This window comes from Sorex araneus, chromosome 3, assembly GCF_027595985.1.
Source record: "Sorex araneus isolate mSorAra2 chromosome 3, mSorAra2.pri, whole genome shotgun sequence".
Classification (NCBI taxonomy): Eukaryota; Metazoa; Chordata; class Mammalia; order Eulipotyphla; family Soricidae; genus Sorex; species Sorex araneus.
This window is the reverse complement of record NC_073304.1, coordinates 89,027,693-89,053,185: the sequence shown is the minus strand read 5'-3', so window position 1 is coordinate 89,053,185 and position 25,493 is coordinate 89,027,693. Positions and strand designations below refer to the sequence as shown.

At 38.1% G+C, this 25,493-nt stretch overlaps 1 protein-coding gene and 1 pseudogene across 4 annotated transcripts in view; both read left to right on the top strand.

The window, feature by feature from the left end:
- The window catches only part of FRMD5 (FERM domain containing 5), a 356,045-nt gene that overhangs the window by 184,969 nt on the left and 145,583 nt on the right, over positions 1-25,493 (top strand). The gene's annotated exons all lie outside the window — the stretch shown is intronic.
- LOC105943035 (60S ribosomal protein L26-like) lies at positions 21,321-22,195 on the top strand (annotated as a pseudogene).

Here is a 25,493-nt window from a genome sequence, read left to right as displayed (position 1 = left end):
GGGGGAAATAGGATCAAAAGAACTCAGGATGAATTTGACCTTGTCAGGGGCAAAGCCCCTTTTTCACTAGCTTGAGAATTGTTATGTCTGAAAGCCAACCCCAGAATCTGAAGTAAGGCATCTCTGGTTTTGTTCTAATTTTGTTGACAGGTGCTGTCTGACTACATGTTGTAGGCAATTCTATATTAGAAGTTGTTCCCTTAATTTTTGTGACATCTGGTACAGTTTCTCTGGCCAGAGGGTTCTCTTAGGTCAACACACATTTCTCACTTAGTTCACCCAAGCAGTATCTTTAGAGAGAGTTTACTACAGGAAAGGTAGGCCAGGAGCATTCTTATGACATTTTTGAGTTATTCTCTTTAGTTGACTTTAGGGCAAAATAAAAGTCTCTCAGCTGATGAATAAAATGTACCTGACAGACATCACCTTCTTGAGATGCCTCCAAATAAGAGAAAATAGGGCTGCTCAGATTTTATGATATATAAGCAGTAAATAGAGATTTAAAAAAATTGGCTCAACATTGTTGAATTGCAGACAATTTCAGGAAAAATACAGTGAGGCACTAGGAAAGTACCCACATAATTGCACATGACCACTGCGTAAATCTATGAGTCCTGTTTTTTTTTCTTTTCTTTTTTTTTTTTTTTTTTTGCTTTTTGGGTCATACCCAGCGATGCTCAGGGGTCATTCCTGGCTCTGCACTCAGGAATTACCCCTGGCCGTGCTTAGGGGACCATATGGGATGCTGGGAATTGAACCCGGGTTGGCCGTGTGCAAGGCAAACGCCCTACCCGCTGTGCTATCACTCCAGCCCTGAGTCCTATTTTTTCTATAGTACCCAACAACTCTAGCAGGCAGATAATAATCAACGGTCTTTGACCAAGAGAATCAAATATTCTTTTGGAGGTAGACATATTCTGATACCCTGAAATAAATGCCACAAGAATTTAGCTAAAAGACATTCTAGTAAATGCCAAAGTAGCGCTTATCCAGGAAAGTATGCGCAGTAGGATGCAGAGAGGGAGGACTCCTTGACAGTATCAGAGTGCAAGTTAGGATATTGTTCCACATGTACTAGCATTCAGATTTTGAACACAGGCCAAGCCTAAATGGTATACTGTAACTCAGCATTCTTCACTCACTGGCCCATGAACTTGTCAGTCTGCAAGTATAGAAAGGTTGAAATCCATTGGTCTTTACCTTGGTTATAACTGCTGGTCCATAAACCCATATGCAGGACAGATGCAGTTCTGCAGGGGTAAAGGGTTTATGAAAGCTATCACTCATTGCTTAGTGATCACGTATAATTCCTTAAGAATTTCAATGACCTTTTGTCAACATGGCATGACAGGACAGCAAAAATTTTAGTTTTTCAGAAACTTTTATTGAGATAACAGTTTTTGTGTGTTGGGATACCAGTGTAACCATATCATATCCATTACCAAAGTGTTGAATCACTGCATTGCAGTGCATAGGAACCACCCCTCCCATGCTTCCCATGCCCTATCACTTTTCCTAGTTCTGTTTTCAATACACAGTATCTGTTTCTTACTTTGTTTCTTTGTGTGACTGAAATAATTCCATCTTTATCTTCTTTTCTTCCATGATGTGGCATAAAATAAGATTTTATCTTTTCTTTTAGCCAAATAGTATTCCATTGTATATATAGGCTACAACTTCTTTATCCTTCATCTTATTGGGCCCTTGGGTTGTTTCCTGATCTTGCCTATTTTAAATAGTGCTGCAATGAGCATAGGTGTGCATACACCCTTTTGGATTAGAGTTTTTGTGCACTTAGCATAGATACTTAGGAAAGTCATTGCTGAGTCATAGAGTAGTTCTATTTCTAATTTTTTGGAAAATCTAGATACTGTCTTCCACAGAGATTGAACCAGTTTACATTCCCATGAACAGTGAACAAGTATTACTTTTTCTCCACATCTCTGCCAGCAAAATTTAAATCCTACAAATTTATATGGCATGTCTTCTAAGTGTGGGTAACCATAGCTTGTCGTTCAGCCAGCCCAAAAAGAGTCAACTATATATTGCAGGCACTTTTGTCTTAGGTTGAAGTTTAGAATCGATGCCTCTTCTGGGAGGAGTTAATCTAATCTAGATGTAATACAACATCTTTGGCAAATATGGAAGTGGGTAAGAAAAGAATTCTAACAAGAATGACCTGATAAGCCAGTGGAGATGGGGATTTAAAGTAAGCAATATTCAGTGTTCTAGGGGGATAGCTTCAGGGTCTGAGATAACCAGAATAGGAGGATAAATACCTATGGGTACAGGGTAGAGGTCAGTTTATCTGAGTGTAGAGCCCTAGTGGTAAGCAACCATTCACTAAGTTAGGACTAGATTTAATATGATATAGAAGTAATCAGAATTGGTCTAGGCCTCTTAAATTCCTCTTTTCCTTGAGCCTCCAAGTTTCACACTGTTTCAAAGCCTTGAGAAAGAGCTACCTGCCAGTAGCTAAAGTTACTTGGGATATGCCAAGGTTGTGAAGGTTCCAGTAGATATGGAAAGAGAAGAAATAATGCAAACCCTCCATCTCTCTGCCCCAAACATGCCAAGTAAGGATGTTTGTACCTGAGATGGATAAGCACATAAACCATTAGCTCCAAAAAATAAATATGATAGGGTTTGAAGGACATGAAAGGGATTTTAAAAAAAAAGTGCTCTCTCTGTATTGTCCCTTACTGAAAGAATGATACAAAATCAGACACATATATGGTGGTAAGAGAAGAATAAAATCCAATTTGCTAGTCTTTAGAAGTCTGAACTCAAGTGTAGACCAAGTGGGTCTATGGGAAATGCACAGACATTACTTTTTTAGGGTAACAAAGCATTTAAGTCACTAGTGTATCATTCTAACAGAAGACCTGAAAAACTTACCTTGTGAATAAGCAGTGGTCTTCCTTACACCACTGGTGGTGACCCTTTAGGATTCTCTTGTGAAAGTGAAAGTAAAGTGAAATTTATTAGTTACACAGGCGGGGAGGGGAAAGGGTGGGGTGGCTAGAGGCGTGGGGGGGCTAGGGGTGGAGCTATACTGGGATTCTTGGTGGTGGAATATGTGCACTGGTGAAGGGATGGGTGTTCGAGAATTGTATAACTGAGACTTAAACCTGAAAACTTTGTAATTTTCCACATGGTGACTCAATAAAAAAATTTAAAAAAAAAGATTCTCTTGTGATCAATTATATCACTGTATATTGAAATAGACCAGAGTCAAATAGACATCGGCCTTAAGAGTGTACCTTATATTGAGTTTTTCATGATTTAGGTCTTTTCTTTTGGTTGTTTTTGAGGCCATACTCAGTGGTTCTCGGGGCTTACTACAGGCTGTGCTTAGGGATACTTCTTGGAAGACTTAAGGTACCATATGAGGTGGCAGAGATCAAACCCAGTTTGATGTATGCAAGGCAAGCATCCTACCTGCTATACTATCACTCCGTCCCCAAGTTTGTCTTTTTCATGCCCAAACTATTGTCAAAAACATGAGAGTAACATCATTCTGCCTCTGCCAAATTCCAAAATCCTTTATCATCAAACTCTTGAATATTTCATATTTCTGTGGCCCATTGTTTTTTACCTGTAGTTTGTGTGTGCTGCATGGGAAAATTTATACTCAAGATCAAATAAGAATGACTCATAATCCACAATTTAGTTCTTTATCTCCAGGAGAAAATGGTTTCCCCCATTTTAAAGAGAAAACAGGTTTTAGAGAAATACAGTTTCCCATATTTGGTCAGGTAATGTGAGATCTAGACTGTAGTGTCTGTAATTTTAATTATTACATCATCCTTTACCTTTTCTTTTTCTACTTTTGAAGTTTATCTGGAACTAAACCTATTTTTAAGTATAAAGTGTTTACTTTTGAAATTTTCTAAGAGGAAATCATATACAGAAAATTAAAATAATGGTATAAATAAAAACCTCAATTGAATATATTCAATGCACATTCAGATACATGGAAATATTGAGTATAGAACTTGTTCATGCCCTATCAACAAAGAAGTCTGCAAAAACTGCCATTTGTGATCATGAGACTTCTCTTATAGAAGAAGTTGGCTTTTAATATCAATATTTTTTTTTGCTTTTTGGGTCACACAGGGGTTATTCCTGGCAGTGCTCAGGGGACCATATGGGATGCTGGGAGTCGAACCCATGTCAGTCACATGCAAGCAAATGCCCTACCCGTTGTGCTATTGCTCCAGCCCTTAATATCAATTTTTAAAACTTTAATCATAATTTTTTAACTTTGTAATTCATGTTTCCTTAATAAAATAAAATTTGGTAAAAATCACTGTCACTATATCACTGCCATCTGTTTATTGATTTACTCGAGTGGGCCCCAGTAATGTCTCCATTTGTCCCAGCCCTGAGATTTTTTTTAAATTTTTTTATTAGTGGATCACCGTGAGGTACAGTTACAGACTTATGAACTTTCATGTTTGCATTTCAGTCATACAGTGATCCTTTACCCATCCCTCCACCAGTGCCCATTCTCCTCCATCAATGTTCCCAGTATCCCTCCCACCACCCCCACCCCATCCCTCACCACCCCACCCTGCCTTTACAGCAGGGCATTCCCTTTTTTTTTATTTTAATTTTTTTATTGAGTCACCATGTGCAAAGTTACAAAGTTTTCAGGTTTAAATCTCAGTTATACAATGCTCGAATACCCATCCCTTCACCAGTGCACATATTCCACCACCAAGAATCCCAGTATAGCTCCACCCCGATCCCCCACACCCCTAACCCCCTCACGCCCCAAGCCCCCCACCCTTAGCCCCCCCCGCCTGTGTAACTAATAAATTTCACTTTACTTTCACTTTGATTGCATTCAATATTTCAACAAAACTCACTATTATTGTTTGGAGAGTCTCTCCCCTAAAGTCAGACCTGCTGAAAAGGAAGCATTAGATAATTTGTTTTCCATTGCTGAGGATGAAGAGGTATGAGGTTGAGTGACCACACTTAACAGCCTCTCGGTTTTGGGTTTCTGTATTTTAGTATTTTAGTAACTAAGTCCAGAGAGATATCTGCCAGAAGTTGCATCATTGCCAACTTGTACTTCTCAGTTACATTATATTCCACATATGAGTGCAGTCTTTCTATGTCTGTCTCTTTCTTTCTGACTCATTTCACTCAACAGGATACTTTCCATGTTGATCCATTTATATGCAAATTTCATGACTTCATGTTTTCTGACGGCTACATAGTATTCCATTGTGTAGATGTACCAGAGTTTCTTTAACCAGTCATCTGTTTGGGGGCACTCTGGTTTTTTCCAGATTCTGGCTATTGTAAACAGTGCTGCAATGAACATAGAAATACATAAGGGCATTCCCTTTTGTGTTCTCTCCTTTTGGGTGTTGTAGTTTGCAATAGAGGTATTGAGTAGCCATCATGTTAAGTCTATAGTCTACTTTTGGCACACATCTTTCAACCCGAATGGGTTCTCCCAACATCCTCTACTTAGTGTTCCTTTCTCTATCTCAGCTGTCTTTTCCCCCAGCATGTGAGGCCATTTTCTAAGATGTGGGGCATACCTCCTGATCCTTACTACTCTTGGGTATTAGTCTCCATTCTGTCACTTTATATTTCACAGATGAGTGTGAACTTTTTATGTCTGTCTCTCTTTCTGACTCATTTCGCTTAACAGAATACTTTCCATGTTGATCCACTTATATGCAAAGTTCATGACTTCATCTTTTCTAACAGCTGAATAGTGTTCCATTATGTAGATGTACCGAAGTTCCTTTAACCAGTCATCTGTTTTGGGGCACTCTTTAATCATCTATTTTCTGAGTAAATGGAAAAGTGTAAGAAGTTCCACTGAGTGGATAACTCTATGATTTACTTCTGACCATAAAGTCTATCAAGTATGAATCAGTGAGTAGAGAAAAACAAAAAGATGATACTGAGGCTAAAGAGACAGTACAGGGTTTGAGATGCTTGCCTTGTATCCTGCTGTCCCTGATTTAAATCCCTGCAACCATGTATGGTTCCTTGGGCACCAAACCAGGAATAGCTTCTGAATACTTCCAGGTGTGACCCATAACCAAAAAGGGGGAAAAGGATCATGTCCACATCTTTGATATTTTTTATTTCTTTGTAACATTTAGGTAATCTTATAGCTCTGGAGGCCTGGGTTCAATCTCTGGCACCAGACAGCTCCAAAACTAAACAACAAAAACAAAACAACTAGGTATTCCTAAGTGTTAAGCAGATGAAGGAATAAGGTGATCAGAGATTGTCATAGAAATAACCAAGACTGTGGATATAGCTCTGTGAACTGCACTTGCCATGCATGTGTGAGACCCCAGATTCAACCACTAGCACTGAAAGAAAGAAAAATAAGTACCAAATTCTGGAATACAAGAAATAGAGAAAGGGCCTGGGACATAGCTCTAGTGGCGATACACAGGCCCTGAGTTTGATTCTGAGCATTGTATGACTTCCCCGAGTAGCACTGAATGAGCACTGAACTGCTCAGGCACCCACCATTGGGCTGGGCTTCTTTGAGGTTGACTCTCAGCACCCTGAGTACCACTGGACATAATCTCTATTTTAAAATATGGAACAAAAAAATCATTCAAAGTATTGGGTTTTCATATTTTCTTAAAGAAATGAAGATAGCTGTGATTAGATTTTTCCCCTGCCTCGAAAACTGGACAGAATTTATATTCTTATCTCAAGGAATCCAAAGGCAATCTTCATTTATACTGCTGTGTAAAATTGTTCTTGCAGCCAAGGCAGGTGTGGTGTGCCCCATCTACCCAGTCAGGCAGGTGCCCAGAGCGTTTCTCACAAAGGTTGTTGAGCACGTGAGAATCCAACCAGGTTGCCAGAAGTTCTGATTACATTCAGTCAAAGGAATGACCCTCCTACACACTTCTCCTTCCTTCACTTTTTCTACTGGCCTCTTTTTAAAAACTTGTAAAAATGTGTTCACCGTGTAAAAGTGCATTAAGGACTGGAGAGATAGCACAACAGGTAGGGCACTTGCCTTACATGCAGCCAACCCAGATTCAATCCCCAGCATCTCATATGGTCCCCTGAACAATGCCAGGAAAGATTCCTCATAGTAGAGCCAGAAGTAACCCCTGGCTATCTGGAGCATTACCAGATATGACCCCCATACCAAAAAATAAATAAATAAAAGAGCATTGATATCATATCCCTATTTACTTCCAGGCCATTTTCTCTCCTGTCTGTCTCGGACACTTTTTGTTCAGCACTCCTTGTCCAACTTGTTTTCCCACTTCTCATGTGACTTCCAGTGTCAGAGTTGACAGAAGTCCCCAGAATCATGCTCAGAGTGAAATCACACCGATCTTCCCTTCTCCCCCTTTCACTTACCATTCTTGAAGAATGAGAGGGATTTGTGGCAACTGCTGAACTTTACTAGGAGGTGAAGTAGCCTATGGCTATAGTATTTCACTAGGAAGACTTAGAAGGTGACACGTGCTGGGTTTTCCCCAACATTGGGTTTTATTTCTGAGAAGTTTGTGAATGAAGTATACAGGGAGCTGGAAATTGGACTAAGCTGATTCATTTGCTTCAGTAGGCCTTTGTAATCATCAACATATTAAGTATTCCCACAAAGTACTACTGAATTATATAATAAATCATGCCAGTAATATTATTTTTAGTTGTGACACGTCCTGCTGCTCAAGAAGACGTAAACATAAAAATAAATTGTAGAGATTGAAGATATAATTCCAGAGGTAAGACACTCACCCTGCATGTGGCTGTGTTGACACTAAGACCACCAGGGTCACTCCTCAGAGCCAAGATAGCCTCTGAGCACCACTGGGTATGGCCCAAAAATCATAACTAAAATAAATATAGGGCAGAATGAGGTGGTTTTATGATTCTGATTTTTATTGTCTCCCTAGATATAGGATTTTGTTGTGTGAATTATAGCACCAATCTTCCCCTATCCCCTCCACAGTCCAAGAAAAATTAATGTCATTAAAAATTTTTAGTATTATTGCTTTACAATACTATAGAATTTTAAGGGTTTAACTTTTGAAAATAGCATGTGCATACTACTCAGTTTATCTAAACTTATTTGAGGAATTCTATTAAAGTGAGTACAACAAACATATTAGCATTTTTGTTTTGTTTCCCACATCATATCGCTGAGATCAGGCAGAGTAGTCATCTGCTGATTCATTTATTTCAAGAAACACTGGAGGCTAGACTACAAAAATGAGTAAGAGATCCTTGAAGAATTTATAACTGCAAGGAGCCTTTTCATTCATTTATTCATTCAATACTTACTGATCATGGTTTTCATTTTTAGCAACTGCAGAAAGTTCAAGAGTATGCATCAGATCACTTGAGTTTTTAAAAATTAGTGTGTTCACATGTCCCCACCCAGATCCACTGAATCAGATTATTTAGGCATCTCTTCTGTTTTACAACTTCATGCGATATTCTGATACACAATGAAGGCTTTGAAAAGTTTCATTTATTGTGGAGATGACAGTATTTCAGTCAACACACATCACAACCCTGGTCCCACATAGCCTTGTATGTTGTTTACCCTAGCATCTCTGTCACTCTCTGTGATCATCTGTTTGCTTAGAATTTTAACCTGCAAATTTGGCAGCTTCAGCACTGAGGCTGTCTCGGGGCAAGCATTGCCGCTGAATGCCAGAGTCAGTGTATTGGTTCACAAATCACCCATCCTGGTTCTGTAACACTCAGTGCTTTCTGACTGCAAGGTCAAAATCCTACACAGCTATTCGTTTTTTGCTTGAGGCAAAAGGATGCAAAAATGTTATCTAAAGAGCTCTGAAACAAGCAACCAAATATAAGTTAAAATATGATGGCAGGAGCCATTTCATAAAGGTTACACACTGGTTTTAGGAGTGAGGTGGGAATTAGTTGTCCTGGTGCCAAAAAAGAAACTGGCAGTATCCGTTTAATATAGCCTACCCTAGTACCTCTCTTGTAGCCTTTCCAAAAAATAGTTTCTCATTTATAATTTAATTCACTCAGTAAATATTTATTGAATAACTACTATAACATATTGATAATAGGTATATAGGTATTGCCAAACCTAATATATAGGTATTGATAATAAGTATTTAGGTATTGCTAAAGAAGCATAGTGTTACCATTGAAGATATAGTAAGGAACAAGATAGAAGTGATCCAGTCCATTTATTTGAGCCTTTCTCAGAAAAACTGCAGCTCCTTTATTTTGCCAGTATCTTAAAATTACTGTCCTCCTGACCACACTCATTAGCAAGGGAAACAAATGACCTAAATACCCAATCTGGTTTAAAGCTTAAACTGAAGCAGTTATTCAAACAGTGCTTTAAGTTGGTATCTTAAAATATAGATCTGATTCAATGCAGTCCCTGTAAAGATACCCATGACATTTTTCAAAGAAATAGATCAAACACTTCTGAAATTTATATGGAAAAACAAACCCCACGAATAGCTAAAGCAATTCTTGGGAAAAAGAAGATTGGAAGCATCACCTTTCTCAACTTCAATCTATACTACAGAGTGGTAATAATAAAAACAGCATGGTATTGGAATAAAGATAGACCCAGAGATCAATGAAATAGTTGAATATCCTGACATTGACCCTCAAATATATGATCACCTAGTCTTTGATAAAGGAGCAAGAAATATGAAGTAGAGCAAGAAAAGCCTTTTCAACAAATGGTACTAGGAAAACTGAACAGCTATATGCAAAAAAAAAAAAAAAATGAACTCAGACCTTTCTAATGCCAGGCACAATAGTCATCAACGTGGATTAAAGACCTCAATATCAGACCTGAATTCATAAGGTTATCGGAGGGAAATATTGACAGAATCTTCCATGACATTGAAGCCAAAGGTATCTTCAAAGATGAAACAACACTGACCAAACAACTGGAAGCAAAGATTAACAAATGAGACAACATTAAACTAAGAAGCTTCTGCATCTCAAAAGAAAGTGACCAAAATACAAAGATAACCCATAGATTGGGAAAAAATATTTAATATCCAAGGGGTTAATATCCAAGCTGGTAGAATAGTACAAGAAAAAATCCCACCACATCAAAACAAGAAAAAAAAATCTAGTACTTTCATACTTTAGTGTCTAATTCTGGGATGTGTGTAGGGGCTCGTGTAGGGGCTCTCTCCACCCCTGGAGAAACCTGTGTTCTCTCTTGAGTGCTTTACTCTCTTTCACTCTCTCCCCCTCCACACCTTATAAAACCTCCAAATAAAATCTGTTTTACTTCAAAAAAATAGAAAAAAATACAATTCCATCAGAAGATGGGGAAAAGAAATGAACAGAAACTTCCTCAAAAAAGAAATGCAAATGGCCAAAAGACACATAAAAATGCTCTAATGAAAAAAGCATATAATGCTTATTAGGGAGATGCAAATCAAAACAACAATGAGATATCATCTTATACCACAGAGACTGGCACACATCAAAAAGAACAAGAGCACCCAGTGCTGGCACAGATGTGGGGAGAAAGAGACTTTCCTTCATTATTGTTGACCAAATGCTGATTGGTCCAGCCTTTCTAGAGAACAATATGAGCATTCCTTAAAAAGCTATAAATTGAGCTTCCATAAGACCCAACAATACTACTTCTGGGAATATACCCTGGGTCCCCAAAAATACACTACAGAAATGCCATCTGCACTTTCATGTTTATTGCAGAACTATTCACAATAGCCAGAACCTGGGAACAACCCATGTGCCTGATAACAGAAAACTGGATAAAGAGTACATCTACATGATGGAATACTATGCAGCAATTAGGAAAAATGAAGTCATGAAATTCACTTATAAATAAATGGACATGGAGAATATCATGCTGAGTGAAATGAGTCAGAAAAAAAGGAACAGACACAGAATGCTTTCACTCATTTGTGGGATGTAAATAAACATAATGAGACTAATACCCAAAGACAGTAGTAACAAGGGCCAACAGGATTGGTCCATGGTTTGAAGCCTGCTTCAAATGCTTGGGGGGAAAGTAAGGGACAGAGAAGGGGGCCACCACTACACAGATAGTTGGAAACGATCACTCTGGATAAGAATTGTGTGCTGAAAGTAGGTAAAGAAACAAACAGGATAACCCCTCAGTATCTGTATAGCAAACAATAATGCCCAAAAGGGGGAAGCAAAAGAGAGAGGGATAGAGAGGGGGAGAAGGAGAGAGAGATTGAGAGGGGGAGAGAGAGAGAATAAAAGTGTCTGACATAGGGGGTGGGTGGAGGTGGTGGAAAGGAAACTAGGGTTATTTGTGGTGGGAAATGTACACTGGTGAAGAAATGGGTGTTGGAACATTGTATGACTGAAACTCTATCATGAACAGCTTTGCAACTGTATATCTCAAGGTGACTCAAGGAAGAAGAGAGGGTGGGTAGGATCGAGGAAAAGAAGGAAGGAAGGCCTTTATCCCCCCTGAGTGCTGCTTGCTCTGCTGGAAATTATGACTTAAATCTTATGACTGTCAAGCTTGTTTGATAAGAACCTAGTAGTACCATGACTCACCAGGCCTCCCTATGGATTTCACATGGCCAGAACTCTGCTGCATCTGCATCCACTTCACCTTCTTGTCATTTATCAATGTCTGTGCCTTAAGATAATTACCTGAGCTCATAAAGCCTCAAACTCCAGCTATTCTCTAGTAGCCCTGCTGCACTGCTCTTACTATTATCTTCCCTGCGGTGTAGTTGTGGCCACCTCAAAAAATCTTGAGCCTATGGTATTGTGATAGAGACACAGGAAAGGCATTAACCTCATTCAGTTGCAGGTAAACACTGGGTTGTAATTTTGGGATCCTGATCCACAGTTTGTAGTCAATCTTTGTCTGGATGCCAGTGATTTAGCTCAGGTTCCAACAAACAATGAAGATTTTTCATGTTATTTTTCACTCTATTGCATTTTCAGAATTTGCAAACATGTAAGACTCAATGGTGAATACACCTGCTGTTTATTTACTTGTGCTAGAGGCAAACAAAAGAACTGGTAGACAATGAGAAAAGAACTGTTGCTCCCACAGTGCTCAGTTTAGCAACATCTTATGCCTACATAACAATCACCACAAGCAGACAAATTTGGGGGAAAATAGAAAAAACATAGTATTTTTTCCACTAGATAATCTCAGGATGGATGCTGCAAGGTTTGTTGCTCTTGAATTTCCATTTCCCTACCCCTTACACACACACCCTCCCCACCACCCACCCACCCCCCCACACACACACACATACACACACACTGCTCTGGTTCATTTCTGGCTTTCTTGTAGATGAGTTGCCCATCTTTTTCTGTTAAAAAAAAAAGTATGTCATAATGTTCAAATCTAGAATTTTTAAAGAAAATAGTAACAGTCTTAGCATCAAGACACTTTGGTGTGGTAGACTGAATTTATAACAGGGTCTTTTAACAGATTTTTCTCCAGTCAGTTCTCAAATTCTAAACAGACAATAAAATAATTATGTAAAGTCTAATAATTTTAATAATAATTGACCATGCTTTTGGAAAAAGTAGCTAGAATATAAGAAATACAGTAATTGATCATTTAGAACAGCCCAGTGCTATTTATTTTATTTTATTGTTATTTTCCCCTCTTTATTGAATCACTGTGAGATATAGGCACAAAGTTGTTCATGTTGGGGTTTCAGTCATCCAGTGTTCCCACACCCATCCCTTCACCAACGCTGGCCTGTTTCCCACATTTCAGTACTCAGTTCTTGTTCTTGTTCAGAGTGATCATTTCTAACATTGTCTTAGTGGTTCCTTCTTCATCCTGAATCCAATCCTGTTTTAAACTATAGAATAGGTATGACAAATGTAGATAGTTAAGTGGTGTACATTTTGTTCCATACAAAATATACTGAGTAAAATTTGTTCCATTAAAAAATATGTATATAGGCTCAGATGATTGCCTGGGCCTATCTAAGCAAAAATAGTAGGAAAAAGGAGCTCTATTTCTGGGTCAGATCTCAGAGCTGTACCTGTTAAAGAAGAAAATCATACCTTGCTAATTCCCAAAAGGCAGGATGGAACAGTCCCAAACTTGACTCTGCAGGGCAACCGGCTGCCCCGTCACTCACTGGTCTCAAGAGCAATTTATTCCTCTAGGTCTGCACCAGAATGCCAGAACAAGCATTCTGTCTCCAAATCTCCTGACACATCTTTCCCTAGTTTCTCCTTCCACTTAATCCTCTGTACCAAGTTTTACTCCAAAGCCAATAGTGTTCTGTATATATTTATAAATTTATAATTGTGAATTACCTTTTAGTACATAGAGTATTCTTAATACAGTTTCTCCCCTCTTTCAGACTATGACCATTTCTAACCTTGTTTCGTCTTTATGCTCCCCTTCCCAGTGAATCAAGTTCTATTTTAGCACTGCAGTCACCTGAGCACCGATGGTCATGACCCCCAAGCACAGAGCTGGAAATAGTCCAAGAGTACCACCAGGTGTGGCCCCATAACTAGGGAGGGAAAAAAAAAAAGAAGGAAAAATAAGAAAGCCACAAGGGTGCAGGATATGTGTGACTACATGTCTAGCATGTATAAGGCCCAAGGCCCAAGTTCTTCCCAGCACTTTGTAACTGCGTATTTCACAGTGATTCAATAAAAAAAAAGTTAAATAAATTCAAAAACTAAATTTTAAAATAGATAAACTGGAAATAAGAAATGGATAACAGGCAAAAACACATGAAATTATAGTCAACCTTTTAATAATTAAGAAAATATAAAATGAAAGCAACAAAACACAATTTTACACCTTTAGAGTTAGCAAATTTAAATGCCTGACATCTAATGTTGGTAGGTAAGTGTGCTTCCACAATGTAGGGTACAAGAGAAATTGATATTCTACTCTAGAGGGCAATTTGTAATGCCAAGATTATCATGGCCTGTGACCCAGCAATTCCAGTTTTAGACATTTACCCTAGGGAAATTTTTGCAGGAGGCATGTTTAGTTCAGATAAATTGTGTAATTTTCAGACAGTTTCAAATCATAGGGAGTTAAAGTAGATGATCTGCCAGACATCTGTTATTTTTCTATAATTTTCTCTATGATTGAAATATTTAATAACTTCAAACAAAATAAGAGATAAAACAGAACCTAGATTCCAGACTTAAATGCCTACTGAATTAAACATTTAAGTATGCAATGGTATTAGCAGTCACAAAGTTTGAATACTTACTTATTGCTAAATGTTTATATAATTCATATTTGTTTTCTCTTTTCCCACAGCAGCCCTGCAAAACAGATATTATAAGGTCAAAAAGTATTGAAAGTCTTTTTTCCTCCTTGATATTATGTTGATCTTTATAAAAACTACTATTTATTCTACCTTTAAGTCTTGAAAGCATTAAAGCCCCGTCATTTACTGTCAGCTAATAACTTATTTGTCACGTCTACTTTAATATTAGTTAGAATGCAAAATTCAAATACTACAAAGTTTTATTCTCAAAGTCTTTCATACTTTTTAATTCCCCTTGTAATTTTATTTTATAATTTTTGGTGAATCAGCTGCTTTTCTGGGAAAGTGTTCAACTTACTTTAAAAGTTCATTGAGGCACGATCACTATAAGGATACCCATGACATTCTTCAAAGAAATGGATCAAGCAATCTTGAAATTCATATGGAACAATAAACACCCACGGATAGCTAAAACAATTCTTGGGGAAAAGATGATGGGAGGCATCGCCCTCCCCAACCTTAAACTTTACTACAAAGTGGTAACAATTAAAACAGCATGGTACTGGAACAAAGGCAGAGCCGAAGACCAGTGGAACAGAGTGGAATATCCCAACACACAACCCCAAATGTATGATCATCTAATCTTTGATAAGGGGGCAAGAAATGTGAAGTAGAGCAAAGAATGCCTCATCAACAAATGGTGCTGGCATAACTGGAAAACCACATGCAAAAGAATGGGCTTAGACCTCGACCTGACACCATGCACAAAAATTAGATCAAAATGGATTAAAGACCTCAATATCAGACCATAATCCATAAGGTACATCGAAGACAAGGTCGGCAAAACCCTTCACGATATTGAAGCTAAAGGTATCTTCAAAGATGACACAGAACAAAGCAATCAAGTAAAAACAGAGTTAAACAAATGGGACTACATTAAACTAAGAAGCTTCTGCACCACAAGAGACACAGGGACCAGAATACAAAGGCAATCTACAGAATGGGAAAGGATATTCACCCAATACCCATCCAATAAAGGATTGATATCAAGGGTATACAAAGCACTGGTTGAACTCTACAAGAAGAAAACATCCAACCCCATCAGAAAATGGGCCAAAGAAATGAACAGAAACTTTTCCAAGAAAGAGATACGAATGGCTAAAAGGTACGTGAAAAAATGCTCTGCATCACTAATTATCAGGGAGATGCAGATCAAAACTACCATGAGATACCACCTCACACCACAGAGACTGGCACACATCCAAAAGAACAAAAGCAACCGCTGTTGGAGAGGATGTGGAGAGAAAGGGACCCTTCTACACTGCTGGTGGGAATGCCGACTGGTCCAACCCCTTTGGAAAACAAAATGGATGATTCTCAAAAAATTAGAAATTGAGTTTCCATTTGATCCATCAATACCACTTCTGGGAATGTACTCTGGAGAGGCAAAAAGGTACAATAGAAATGACATCTGCACTTATATGTTCATCGCGGCACTGTTTACAATAGCCAGAATCTGGAAAAAAACCAAGTGCCCAAGAACAGATGACTGGTTAAAGAAACTTTGGTACATCTATACAATGGAATTCTATGCAGCTGTTAGAAAAGATGAAGTCATGAACTTTGCATATAAGTGGATCAACATGGAATGTATCATGCTAAGTGAAATGAGCCAGAAAGAGAGGGACAGACATAGAAAGATTGCACTCATCTGTGGAATATAAAATAACAGAGTAGGAGACTTACACCCAAGAATAGTAGTATATAATGCCAGGAGGTTGGCTCCATAGCTTGGAAGCGGGCCTCACATGTTGGGTGAAAGTCATCCCTGGCTTTTTATTGTTGTCATCATTATTGCTTGCATCTTCTCCTGGGCTGCTCTCAGCAAAATTGGGATAACCAGGTTAGACAACCCTGGAGCGTCTGAAAGATGCAGAACCTCCTTAGGTCATATAGTGCCAGAGAACACCAGGAACACCCCAGCAGTACTCAGGAGGAACACTGTGGTTGGCTTGTATTTTAGAATTATAATTTACAATCATGTTAATTTTCATGTTTCAGGAATGCACTGTTGCTACATCACACCTATCACCAGAATACCAACATCCTTCCACTACTATCTAAGTCCCCTATCATTCCCCAATGCACACACTCTTACGAAACTCATTTGTGTAGAGACTCTCATGGCCTATTACCATTGGCCATTGTTTATTCCCTAATTGTTTCTTTTTATGAGTGGAGTACCCTTCAAACAGGGCTTTGGAGGTTCCAGGGTTGGGGAAAGCTAGCAATTTGCAACCAACTGGACAGGTATTCAATGCAAAATCCTGTGATGTCGTGTTGCTTACCTGGACCACCCTAGTAGTTTTGGGGACCTCCAAAGTCTGCATTCTGTAGTGTTCATAGTGCTGGAGGCTGAAATAGAATATGCCTTAATCCCTGTGCTACCTGTCTGTCTCAAACCTTACTGTTTCTTTACATTCCACACCTGAAAGAGAACATTTGGTATTTGTTTTTCTTCCTTGGATGTAACTTGGATGAGAATGGAGCATGATATCCTCCAGTCTCATCCAAGTTGCAGCAAACTGCAAGATTTTATCTTCTAGCTGAGTGGTTAGCCTTTGTGCATGTAGATCCCAGTGTCTTCATCTGTTCTTGGGCACTTGGGTTGTTGCTACCAGGTCTATTCTGAATAGTGCTGCGATGAACACACAGGAATCTGCTGTTTAGATCTTAAAAGTCTGTATGTTAAAAGTAAATTTAAGGGAGAACTTATTTCTGAAAAAAATAAGTCATTTTGTCCTCTGGACAAGCAAGTGCCTATCAGAGAATGCCTCTGTGGTATTCAACCTCTTAGAGATGCTGGAGTCCCAGATGGTTTCATTTCCTGTGTGATCCTGAGCCCCGCTCGAACTCCTCCCTGAGGAAGAAAGGTGAGCTCTTGGCTTGAGCCAGCCTGTTTGACTCACAAAATCTCCTGAAAGGTGCCTGTTTGGCTCACAAAATCTGCTGAAAGGTTGTGTGCTAAACTGGCATCTTTCTCTCACGAAGACAGATTCCTTCACAGAGTTCAGGATGCTACACAGTGGTTTGCTTATTGTCACCTCCTTGTCAGGACAAAGCTGCTTTCCATCCAGAGCCCTTAACTTTTTTATTGTTACCTCTTAGCCTTTGTGAATGGCATCTTCACTGAGTAAAATGTTCTCAACATCACAGCTTAGGACTCTTGGTCAGGATGCCTCTTTTAAAACCTCAGTTGCAAGCATGAAGAGAGAATACGGTGGGTAGGCACTTGCCTTACATGTGACTAACCTGGGGTCAGTCCCTAGCACCCCATCATAGTCCACTGAGCTCCTCCAGGTGTGATCCCTGAGCATCAAGCGAGAAGTAAGTCCTGAGAGACACCAAGTGTGAACCAAACAAACAACATAAAAAAAAAAAAAAACCTCAATTTCAGTAGTTCCTATGTTCTACTCCAGAAGAAGAGAGATATAAGGGGAAATTTCAAGGAAATAAATCCCAACTTTGGGTCAGTTATGTGTCTATTTAGAAGGTAGCACTGACATCCTTCAGAGACTCTTGGTCTTAGTCTGGGAGTGTACATGATAGGTGGGGCCCAGAGATGAGTGTCTTTCTTGTGTGCCTACTCCCCAACATACCTGCCTAGGTATAGAACTAGAAGGTAAATGGCTCAAAACCCTGGCCTACAGGTTACCCATCTTTCTTGCCAAAATTTGTTCCATCCCTTTTATCCAAACTCACTGTCTTCATAAAACTCTAAGATCAGTTTTTGATCTTATTTTGACCATTCTATTACAAAGGTATACACAATATGAACTGTACACTTTAAATAATTAAAATGACAAGTTATATATTTTAACACAATGAAACAAAGCAGGAAATAATGAAATGGTCTAATGCTTGAATCATTTTGCTTGAATAATCAGAGTGTTGGAGCTGCTCTCTGATAGGCACTTGCTTATCCAGAGATCAGAATGCCTCTGTGATACACAGCCTCTTAGAGGCTTTGGAGTCCCTGCTGGTTTCATTTCCTGTGTGACCTTGAGCCCAGCTCAAACCCCTCCTTGAGAAAGAAAGGTAAGTTCTTGGTTTGAGCCAGCCTGTTTGGCTCACAAAATCTGCTAATTTTTTGGAACCATTGTAAGCTGTCTTTTAAAAAATCATTCAAGCCTCAGAATATTTCTTTATTTTCTGCTTTGTTTTATCATGTTAACATTTATCAGTCTAACCACTTAAAGTGCACAGTTCAGTGAATTAAGTGCACTCATATTGTATACACCCATCACCATTATCAGTCTTCAAAATCTTGTCATTTCAAAGGAAAATTCTGTATCCATTAAACAATAACTCATCTCCCATCCTTCTGCCTGTGATAATAACCACTATTTGACTTTCCATTTCCATGAATTTGTCTACTATAGGTACATGATATAAAGAGAATCATACAGTATTTAGCCTCATATGTATTAGCATAATATTTTAAAAGGTTACTCTATGGTTTGTTGTGATATATGTTCAAGTTTCATTACATTTTAAGACTGAATGATATTTTGTTATATTTTACACTATATTTGAGGAGTATACCTGGCAGTACTCAGAACACCATATGTGATGTTGGGGATCAAACAGGCTATGTCATGTGCAAAACAGTGCTTTGCTCCTGTACTAGCTCTCTGAGCCCTGAAAAACCCATATTTTGTTTGTCCAATCCTCTGTACATAGACAATTGGGTTGTTTCCACCTTTTAACTAGTGTGAATAAACATTGGTGTTCAAATACTATTCAAGCTCTTGCTTTTAACTCTATTGAATATATACTTAGAAGTGGAATTGCTGGATAATGTAGTAATTATGTTTCATTTTTGAGGGACCAATATACAGTTTTCCAGTATATAAACTATTTACACTCTCACTGACAATACATGACAATTTCTGTTTCTTCACAGTCTCATCACACTTGTTATTTTCTGCATGTTCTTTTTTAATGATGGCCATCCTGGTGGGTACAAAGTAGTATTTCTTGTCATTTCCATTTGCATTTCCCTAATCATTAGTAATGATGAATATTTTTTCATGTGCTTTGTTTAGATTCTTTGAAAGATATTTGACTGTTATGTTCTTGTGGTTGTTGAGTTGTGGTAGTTTTTCACATATTCTGACTATTAATCTCTTTATCAGACGATTTGCAATTTTATTTTTGGTGCTAGAAATTAAACCCAGGGCTTCACACATGCAAGGAGTGCACTCTGCTGCTGAGTCACACCTGTGACTAAATTTGCAAGTATTTCCTATTGGCCTGTGAGTTGCCTTCTGTGAACTGGTAAGGGTACAGAAATTATTGAAAATTATATAAACTTAAAATTAAGTTGTATTTAAAAATAGTGTAGTGAATACTAAAGCCTCATCCTTTATAATTATCTGTACTCTTGAGTTATGTATGGCTTTTGTCTCTAAATAGTATAAAGCACTATGTAATGGTAAATAGCAGATCCTTAAATAGCTGTTTTCTTTTATGTCTTTTTTATTTTTATTGACTCACCATGAGAAAAGTTACAAAGTTTTCAGGATTAAGTCTCAGTCATACAATGACCAAACACCCATCCCTTCACCAGTGCACATGTTCAACCATCAAGAACCCCAGTATACCTCCCATCCCACCCCCAACCTCTGACTGTGTGGCTGATGATTTTCACTTTACTCTCTCTTTACTTTGACTACATTCAATATTTCGACAGAAAACTCACTATTATTATTTGGAATTTTCTCCCAACAATCAGACCTGCCGAAAAGGCATCATTTGATAATTTATTTTTCATTGCTGAGAATGAAGAGCATATGAGAATGTAAATGAAGAACTGTTGTGGCTGTGTGGTTTTGGATTTCTGGTATTTTAGTAATTAGGTCCAGAGAAATTTCTGCCAAAAGCCGCGTCACTGCAAGCTCATACCTCTGTCTAATGGGCTCTAAATGATGGCAGTCACCATGCCACTGCCACCGAAAGGAAAGGCCGAGGGACAAAAACCTCTCCCCTCTCGGGGGAGCACAGGGCCATAGCTTAGTTCACAGTCTAGAGGCATTTCTGCAAGAGGCCACTGGTTCCAAAATTCATTAATGTGCCTCTGGGATCATGGTCGTTCAGGAGCGAAGGAGCCATTCGTGTCTCTTTAATGTCTTTTTTCTTAAACATTGATGAAGGGGAAAAAAGTCTCAAGTTGATGTTAAAGAAAAGGACATTAAGGGATATTATTTGAGGATCTGGTTTTGTTATACGTTGAGTTCTTGTTGAACCTCATTGACAGGTTCTTGGAAACTGTCAATGAGTCGGTATTGGAATACTGTATGACTAAAATCCAATCATGAACATCTTTGTAATGCTCTAAAAATAATTAAAAAATAAAACATACCACTGAAAAGCTCCAAAGAATGGAAACTTTGTCTTTTATTATCTTGTAAAACTGGCACCCAGAAACTTTACTGGCTCAATTTCTCATTTGTAGATTGAAGGCAAAGTATTAAGTTTCCACCACACTGGGCAAGGGAAGAACATGTGATAGTAAAGCTCAAAGTATACTTTTTTATTTTTGCCACACATAGTGCTGCTCAGGGCTTACTTCTGGCTCTGTGCTGATGCATCATTCCTAGTAGGGCTCAGAGGGTGGTGCCAGGGATCAAATCCGGGTTTGACAAGCACCCTACCTGCTGCACTATTATTCTGGTCCAGATTATATCTTTTTAATATGTTTAAAAGACTTCTTAATATGATTAAAAGACTCAGATGGAATAAAGATTTTTGTATACATCATTTCCTCAACAGAAAGTTTTCAACAGAAAAAAGTATCAACAGAAAACTTTGTTGACACTTGATCATTCTTGGGCTACTCCCGATGCAGTAATCAGAATTCTCACCTGGCCATGCTTGGGGGATTATGGGGTGCTGAACATTAACCTGGGGCTCCTACATGCCAAATATGCACATGTGGCAGCCCTTGAGCCATCTCCCACTTCCCCACAGAAAATAATCACTTAACTATTTGGCCATTTCTTTCTGGCTTTTGGTGGGCTGGTTTAGTGCTCGGTGTTAAAGGAAATACAAGAGAAATATACTCCTTAACAGTGCCAGACAGTATTATTACAGGGGTAGGGTGCTTTTGGAGCATGCAGTCAATTGTAGTTCAGTTCCCAGTGCCACATAGTTCCCCAAGCATAGAACTGAGTAGCCCTAAGTCCCTCAAACCCCCAAATATGTATGTATATGTACATATATTATATGAAAGAGACAATTTATAGTCTGTAATTATAACTATTATTTCACATTTAGAAATTAGAAAAAAGCTCCCTTCTGTGGCCATCACTGAAATGGTAACTGCCAAAGTGAAGTTCAATCCTTTTGTGACTTCTGACCAGAGCAAGAACTGTAAAAGGCATTGAATGCACCTTCCCACATTCATAGAAAGCTTATGTATTCCCCTCTTTCCAAAGAGCTGAGATAGAAGTACAATGTGTGATCCATGCCTATCCAGAAGGACAGAGAGACACAGGTTATGAGAGGCCACTACACTGGTCCGCAAATTGGCAAAGTAGTCTATGGTTACAGGAAGAAATATGTCATCTACATTGAACAAGTCCAGTGGGAGAAAGCAAATGGCACAACTCTCCATATGGGCATCCACCCCCGTAAAAGTGGTTATTACTAGACTAAAACTGGACAAAGTTCGCAAAAAGATCCTTGAAACAAAGCCAAGTCTCATGAAGTAAGAAAGGAAAGAGACAAATATAAGGAAGAAACACTTGAGAAGACTCCAGAATAAAGTTATCTTATATACAACTTGATTAAAAACTGTAAAATGAAAAAAAGAAAATAGAAAAAAGGTAAATGTTTGATATTAGACACTTTAATGCTTGTCCATCCCCCACACCCCCTTAATAGGGTGTCACTGTATCACTGTTATCCCATTGTTCATCAATTTACTCGAGCGGGCGCCAGTAATGTCTCCATTTGTCCCAGCCCTGAGATTTTAGCAGCCTCTCCTTATTCATTTTTCCCAATGATTGGAGGCTCTTTTCAGGGTCAGGGGAATGAGACCTGTTATTGTTACTGTATTTGGCATATCGAATATGCCAGGGGGAGCTTGCCAGGCTCTTCTGTGCAAGTAGGATACTCTCAGTAGCTTGCCAGGCTCTCTGAGATATATATACACACACGCATATATATACACATATATATTTCCCTTTATGATGATGATTGGAAAAAATATACTATCAAATTTTTATGTACCATTGCCTTAAAGTTTTACACAGACCCATAACTCAAATGTTAAAATACTTCTTCCCTTTAGTAAAAAAGGGCATCACAGGTAACAAAGAACAGATTTAGATGGAAATTTTTATAGATCTCCATCTATACAAACTCCATCTATACTTAGCATATACGCTGGCTACAACTTTTCCAAAACTTATTTCTAATTGGGATAAATGTTACATTTTAAACATGTTTACATGCCCCTCCCCCACTTCTTTAAATATGCTTCCAAAAGTACCTAGGTTAGGTACTTTTACAAAAGTAACAAGGACATTTTGACTACCTTTTCTGATTATACAAACCTTTCTATTACCTTAAAATTACAATCAATTTTCTTGTCCAGGGCATCCTTTTGGTAGTATTATATAATCTGTACTTACAGTGTATTCCTGACCATACTAACAAATTAACTCTAAGATTAATAAACTTCCATGAAATACAATTATTCAGAAAAAATACAAATATAAATACATTAGATCCTATCAGCAATCAGACATCTCTCTCTCTCTCTTAAACCATCCGTTGTAATCCATAGAAAAATATTTCCCTGTAATAAACTGTATGCAATAAGACCAAGACTGGGGTACAGGCTTGGGGTTTATATGGCAAAAACTTTATTGAACCATATAAGGAAAAAAATATTAGACTGCGGATACCAGGAATGTCTCTTTCCACTAGGCTAGAAAGCTTAGAGAACCAGTCACGAACCAGTGTAAAACGGACATGACATTAAACAGGTGCCTTGTTTAAGAAATCAGTGGCAGGATTTTTTAATGATCATGCTCCTAAAAGGTATTCCTTTCAAGACTCCATCTGCGTAGACACCTATCAGATGTTCTTGCTAAAGGTTAATGGCCCACATGTCTGATATTAATCAAAATGTTCCTCATCAGTTAATATAGGCTTAATGTAAGAGTGCATCACACTTTATTGAAGGAATTGATTCTTCCCTCTTTTTAATTCTTAAGTCTTATTGAGATATGGAACAGACTTATGTGTACTCCCTAACTGATCCTTTGAGATAAAATGATAATATATTTCACGTATGTTACTTTTGTAAGAAGTACCTTTTGAAGTTTATTTACATTTAGCTGCAAAGTCAAGTCCCTTGGTTTAAATAAATGTGTTTATGGCTTTCTATTCTTAGAACAAATATTTTTAATAGATAATATTAACAAAAATTATTCTGCTGTCTAATCTATTCTCAGGTAAAATGTTGATTGAATTTCTAACATAAATATTCTTACATACAAAAACTGGTAGGTAAATGTGTAGCTTTTCTTAAGCAATGAGATTTGTAGACTGTAGCAGGATTGGAAAACCATGTTTAACTACCCACGGATTTCATCCTATTATATCCACAACTTGCCCCAAATCAGCACACAGTACATGTGCAGATGCATGTATAGCTCTTTAAGGTCCACACTGACTAATATGCTAAATAAATGGTCAGACACAGTCTTAGAAAGTAGTCAGAAAGGTCTTAATATCTTTCAAAATACTGTCATATTCATAAACTCATTTGATTCTATTTACTATGAAATAGAGCAGAGAGTAGTATCATTCCTTGTCTTCCAAGGTCACCAGGTTATAAATGATGGTACTAGATTAGAATGCTTATAGGTTCAAAGCCTTGAAATCTTTACTCTGGGGCCTGTGTACTCTCTAGGCACCATGCTATATCTATTACCAATTTTAGGGCATAATTATTCTCCTGTAAACTAGTAGTTACATTATAAGGACTGTGATAGTTTCTTAATAAAATATTTTGGTGACCTAACATTTCTGCAAAGTTACTCCATTGGTCTAAATGTTCTCAGTTATTTCAGTGATTTTTAGTGGTTTTCCAATCTCTGATGAGATGTACCACATTTTCTTACTGCCCTGAGTTTTCAGATAATGCTATTTAATGAAATTGCACTATAGAGCATAAGAACTGGGGTTTCATTATCATAACTGGTTTTGAAACAAAAGATAGCAATGTTTCTTCGGGTGCTATGAACTGGTGGAAACCAAAGTTAGTCTTTGCTATTAGGGACTCAGTAAACAGAGAATTGTTCCATATTTAGACACTCCTTATTCCTGAATGATATTTTCTAATTGTAATGTCCATCTAAATCAATCTTTCATTTACTTAATAAGCATACAGTAAAGTGGTAAGTGACTTCTCTGATCCTTGAATACTGAGCAAAGGCAAACCATTCTTAATGACACAATCCTTCAGTATGACATAACCCTTTTCATGTAACAACCATTCACCACCCCCTTCTCCTGCCCCCAGTAACTCTTTGTCTTGGCAAACTGTGAAAGGAAGCATGTAAATTTAGGAGCTCTTCCCTGATTTGTGTCTATAAAGAATTGCTGTAATTTATGTACCAAGGGTTCAAGTAACATTTGTCATTTGGCGAGACAGAGACATTTCTGAAATTAAAAAGAATGACCTGACTTCACTTAGTGAAATGAGATGTACTCTTTAATGGAACCTATTTTGAATAGCTGTTCTTATGGCACTGCTGTCAAAAAAACGTATTTTATATTCTTTCTTACCATCAGATATACTCTTAGTCGCGGCAAGATGTCCTTGGCTTTGCTGAGAACCTCATAGTACCATTTTAAAATTCCTGTTCCTAGGTAGTGACTTGGCACAAATTTTTTCTTATGAAATAAAAGAAATAGGGAATTCAGCACAATTAAAGAGTAAAATACTTTTAATTAATATTTAATAAATAATACCCACCTTTTTTCTTTTGCCCCTTACGAAGGCTATAGTCTTCAAGGCCTAACTTTTTTTCCCAGGAGAGGGCCAGTATGGGATCACACCCAGTGGTTCTCAGGGATTACTTTTGGTTCAGGAGTCATTCCTGGCTGTGCTTTTGGCACCATATGCAGTGTCAGGATTGCACTGGGATTGGCCAAATGCTAGACAAATATCTTAACTCCTGTTCTATCTCTCCAACTCCTGACTTT